The 5,631-nt window shown below is 39.4% G+C and overlaps 1 pseudogene across 1 annotated transcript; it reads right to left on the bottom strand.

Annotated features, from left to right (window-relative positions):
- Window positions 1–938: 938 nt before the first annotated feature.
- On the bottom strand, window positions 939–5,370 carry LOC309856637 (H/ACA ribonucleoprotein complex subunit 1 pseudogene; annotated as a pseudogene). The gene is made up of 2 exons: window positions 5,318–5,370; window positions 939–1,476 (listed from the first exon to the last, which is right to left on the bottom strand). The product of its transcript is annotated as an H/ACA ribonucleoprotein complex subunit 1 pseudogene (transcript).
- Window positions 5,371–5,631: the final 261 nt, after the last annotated feature.

The raw sequence follows: 5,631 nt of genomic DNA, 5'->3' as shown, positions 1-5,631 counted from the left end.
GACAATGATTGGATTTATTTTTATTTATTTTTTCCCATTTTTTAATTAACATATAATGTATTATTAGCCCCAGGGGTACAGGTCTGTGAATTGTCAGGTTTACACACTTCACAGCACTCACCATAGCACATACCCTCCCCAATGTCCATAATCCCACCCCCCTCTCCCTCCCCCCTTCCCCCAGCAACCCTCAGTTTGTTTTGTGAGATTAAGAGTCTCTGATGGTTTGTCTCCCTCCCGATCCCATCTTGTTTCATTTTTTTCTTTTCCTGCCCCCCATGTTGCCTCTCAACTTCCTCATATCAGAGAGACAGTGACTGGATTTGAATACATGAAGGTTATCTGTGACATCTACTACTACGGTTTTGGTGTAATGGTGGGTTTGAGGTTCCGATTGGAATGAGCCCAAGGAAGTATGGGAGGAGAGGAACAGGAGGTCTCAAATGCAATCAAGTCTTTCAAAGCACTTTGGGGTTAAGAGTACCAGAGAAAAGGGGCAGTAGCTACAACAGGTGTAGGACAGAAGTGTTTTAATAAAGTAGGAGAAATTATAGCATGCTTGTATGCTGATGGGAAAAATCCAACAGAGAAGGAAATTAGAATGATTCTGGAAAGTGAGGGTAATTGAAAGAGTGATGTTATTTTCTTTTCTAAACTTAAAGAAATAACACACTTTATTTTAAAAAAATTCCAAGTACGCTTCAAATGAAAAGTGTCTATTTAGTAAGCTCCCACAGAGTTCCAATCATTGTACAGAACATCAAAACACTTGTTTGTATTCTTTTAGAGCAAAATTGCCTATTCTGTTGTGCTCATTTTTGAGCGGCATGGACATTTTAGTTCCATTGTCATAAAATGACCAGTTCTTCAAGAGTAGCTGAAGAAACAAGTTTTTGGTCCATAGAATTAGATCATGAAGGAAGTTTCTTTGCCGGTTGTTATACTTCATGTCCTCTCCCTCTGAAACCACCACCACCCCTTCCTCCTTGGAAGCCTCCGCTTCTACATCCTCTTTCTCCTCTGTCATCTTCTTCCCTTCCCTCTCCTTGGCCTCCCCTGCTACCACCTGTTGGGGTTTCCTTTTCACCTGGAGGTTGGGATAAAAACCCCTGCAATGGTATCAGTTTATTTGGGTCTGTATAGAACTTCTGCAGTTTTTTTTTAAAGGAAGATGCCTTAATATTTTCTGACAATTTCACAGAAAAACAAAAATCTCGAAGTTGTCCGCATATTTCCTCCACCTTACCAAGCTGTTCTTTGTTCTGTAAATCAACTGGAGCATTGAAATAAGACATCTTCTTTTCATTTGTAGTACGACTACAGACTGTGTCATCTTCGCAGGGATGTAGGAACTCTCCTAATAAAACTACATGTTCCAGAGGTCCTAGGTCTTGGCCTTTGTTAAAACCTCCACGGCCACGAAAGTGTGATGTTATTTTCAAAGTTAGGGTCTTGGGGAAAGGTGGAGGAGATAGCCTTAGAACAGAGTGTGGACAATGTGCCAATATGAACAGGAAGAAAGGCCTAACATATGTGTATATTTCTGGGAAGGGACATGATATATATTGTGATAGCTTATAAGGTTCTTTTCTGAACATCTTTCTTTATCTGTTCATCTCTCTCTCCTCCTTTTTTTTTTCCCCCCAAACAATGTCATCAGCTGAGAGTAAAGTTGGAAAAGAAATTGTCGGATATCTGAAATGGAAGGATAATGCAGAAAATAGGTTTTTATGACAATGAGGGAAGGAGTGAATTACAATTATTTACAAAATAAAGCCTTCAGAGCCTTGCCTAACCTTAAGAGGTTTAGAATGGCTATACTTCTGGGTTTCCAGAAGTAGAGGAAAACCAGTTACATTAATGTCTATCATATGGATGGACTGTGCAGTTTAAGCTAGGTGGAAATGAGTGAAAACTTACTAAGGGTAACAAGGTGGGGAGAGGATAATTGGAATTGGGAACTGGCAGAAATGAAATGAAAATGTAGAACACAGTAGACAGAATGAGATGTTTGAAGCTGACACTAGGAAGTGGTTCCATCTTTTGTTATGACAGGGTCTAGCATCTACCCATGGGAGTAGGGAGATAAGATAAGGTGCAAAACAAGAACATTTGGGAAGAGGAGGTCAAATGAAATTTCAGGGTCTTCGAAGCACTACACATGCAAATAATGAAATTACCAAGAACTGTGGCTGAGGTAGTATTAGAGAGTGACAATGAGCTAAGAGAGAAAATCTCCAGAAAAGGCTGGAGGGCTTGGCCATTTTTAAGGTCCTTACAAAGACAGGGTGTTGACCACTCCCCGTTGTAGCCATTTATAGATTTTCCAAGCAAGGAGGTTTAGAGAGGGAAGAAGGAGAATATAATTAAAACATCATATAGATAGTTTTGAGGGAGGGGGGACTTGGCCATTTTCAAGTTCATTACAAAGACAGACTATTGGCTGTTAAACTGATAACATCATCCTCTAAATACCTGAAGCCAATATGGCTAATTTTAGTCACTGTAACATTTGTTCAGATAATTGATTAATTGTTTAGTAGTCACCTGTGGCTGACCTGGAAGCAAATCATTAAGCGTGGCATTTATTCTCAAAGTGGAAATATAAAAATGAAAACTGGAATCATGATTTTAGCTTAATTTGACAATCCAAGAGAAAGTGATTCAATTAAGATCATAGTGTTAATAAGTACAGAGCCAACAATAGAACACAACTGAGTTAAGATGGACAGATTTAGCCACAAAGGAAAATAGAACAAAACAAAAGTGACAACGGCAGCAATAACAACAGACAAAAAAGAAAGCGGGATGGTCTGTTACATTTGGATTTCACACAAACAATACATTTTGTTGGTAGTAGTATGTCTCAAATATTGCCACAAAATATTCTCAAATATTGTCACACAACATACTTAATGTGTCGACAACGCTGTCCTCAGTAAGTCAGTTCACTGATTGTCTCTGTCCCTGTCCCTGTTGCTACAGAGCCTCATTATGTAAGTTACAAGGGTGTGTGTGTGTGTGTGTGTGTGTGTATTGAGGGAGGGTCCTGATAAGAAGCCATGGTTTGTATTTTCTTTGTGCTTAAGCATAATACCTTTAGAGTATTTTATGAGAGTTGAAGGCAATTATAGCTAAAAGTCAGATAAGCCAAACAGATGTTACCAGTAAAGTATTTGTTTAAAGGCAGCATCATCACCCCAAGAATGCATCTTTCTTATATGGGCTGCTTCTTGATTCTCTTTCTGATGTCTAACAATTCAGGAACTTCTCACCAAAAATAGTTGCAATTTCCTGGGAGAGGAGAAGTTTTGTTGGAAGGTTAGTCGAGTATACTCATCTTTACCATTTTTCTTGCCATGTTTTTTGTACTGATCTAGAATCATGTTATTAACACAAAGAAATACTATATAAACAAAGACAGTAAATGTGCACTAACCAACATATATTTTCTACGAAACCTTTTCCCAAAACTATTGCTTGATCTCTTTCAGTGACAGGACCTTTCTAATTATTTCTAAATGACTTACCACATCATTGCAGATTACAGCTCTCTCCTGGACAAAATCAATCTGTTTAAATAGGAAATGATTTGCTCTCAGATTAACACAACATTAACATTTTAAACTATTGACTAAAAATGTCAGCCTTTCACATTTTAAGTAAATAGACTTGCTGATGCCTCCGGTGGCTCAGTCAGTTAAGCATGTGACTCTTGATTTCTCCTCAGTCATGATCTCATTGTCATGGTATCCAGCCCTGCATGGGGCTCTGTGCTCAGTGTGGAGATGACTCCTAGTCCGCCCCTCCCTCCCCATCTGCCCCTCCTACCCTCACTCTCTCTTGCACACATGCTCCTGCCCTCTCTCACAAATGATTAAATAAATAAAATCTTTAAAAAAAAAATAGACTTGCAGTTACCAAAATGATGAGGTAGCCAAGCAAATTGTGGTTGATTTCCTGTTATTGTCCACAAATGGCAAAATGGCATTTAAAAAATAGATATGAGAAACTTTATGTCCTTGCTGTTAATTTGGCTCTTCTCATATGCTCAACTTAATTTGAATTGGACTTTATTAGTCCAATTGGACTTTATTTTTCTAACATCCTCCTACAAATTCTCAGTCTTTAAAGATATAATGTTTTAGTTTCTTAAGATGCTGTAAAGGTGTGATCATTTACAAATACGAGAAAATAAGTCACATAAGGTGATATTCAAATATAGTTATCCAGTTAAAAACTTCCATAAAAATGAATAGGTACCTAAATTGCCCAGTGGCAATAGTTAGGTTTTTAGAAATTATTATTAGCTTTCTTAGGTTGATAATAATCTTGCTTTTATTCCTGAGTGCATATCCTGTGCCATTTATTTCTCATAATGAAGCTGTGCAATTATTTTGGATGTCAAAACTGAAGCTCGGGAAGTTAGGTAACCTGGGGGGGGCGTGCCTGGGTGGTACAGTCAGTTAAGTGTTTGACTCTTGATTTTGGCTCAAGTCGTGATCTCAGGGTTGTGCGATTGAGCCCGTGTCAGGCTCCACACTCAACACAGAATCTGTTTGAGATTCTTTCTCTCTCTCTCCCTTTGCCCCTCCCTGCACTCCTGTGTGCTTGCTCTCTCTAAATAAACAAGTAAATAAATAAAATTTTGGGGGTGTCTGAGTGGTTCAGTCAGTGAAGCTTGTAACGTTGGCTCAGGTCATGAGTTCAGGGTTGTGGGAAGGAGTTCTTTGTTGGGCTCCCTGCTCAGTGGGGAGTCTGCTTCTCCCTCTCCTTCAACCCCTCCCTCAGTTCTTGCTCTCTTTCTCTCTCTCATTCTCTCAAATAAATAAATGAATAAATAAAATCTTAAAAAAAAAAAAAGAAAGTTAAGTAACTGGCCCAGTATTATGTAGCTGGCAGGGCTGTGACACAACTTCCAAAGCCCGTGGTCTGTTTGCTGGGTAGTTACACAAAGCCTTTCAAAACCAACTCAGTTTTTATCAGTGATATGTTGTGCAAGATGTTTTTCAATTACTCTGAAAAAAATTATTACTGATAGACCATAACTTATTTGTATATTGTTTTACCATTTCCAGCGTACTTTAATTTATACTACCTTAGACTGTCTCAGTTTTGTGTTTAACTCGTATCAACCATCAGAGATAGACAAGGTTGGTATATTTAGCTCAGGTTACCAATGAAATAGCCAAGAGATTAAAGGCTATTGCCAAGGTCATAGATGAAGTAACAGAGCCGGGAATCAGGTCCAGACCTCTTGTCTCTAAGATCTACTGCACCGTGATGATGACGCCCTTTGGATGCCGTCCGCACTCACTCTGCTTGGGCTCTGACAGGCTGCATCCGGCCTTCTTTTGCAAGTGCCTTCATTCCTCCGTTTAGTTTCTCATGCCCCGTGCTGGGCCTCTCATCCGTGGTGAGGCCCACACCACTTTTCTCAGGCTCTGATAGCCTTCTCTGTGCCACAATAGCTTCTTCCAGACTCCAGGCATGAAAACCCGCCTCGCTTGTCTCATGTCAGTCTTTAGGACCGAGTTGTTTCAGAACAGAAGAGGACACAAGTCTCTAAAAGGATATAGTCCCTGAAAGAAGGGAAGTCCACAAAGACAGCTTCACTTTACTTTTCCTGTG

The sequence above is a fragment of the Mustela nivalis genome (assembly GCF_964662115.1).
Source record: "Mustela nivalis genome assembly, chromosome: X".
Taxonomy (NCBI): domain Eukaryota; kingdom Metazoa; phylum Chordata; class Mammalia; order Carnivora; family Mustelidae; genus Mustela; species Mustela nivalis.
The sequence above is the reverse complement of the archived record's forward strand: the minus strand, read 5'-3'. Positions and strand labels throughout refer to the sequence as shown.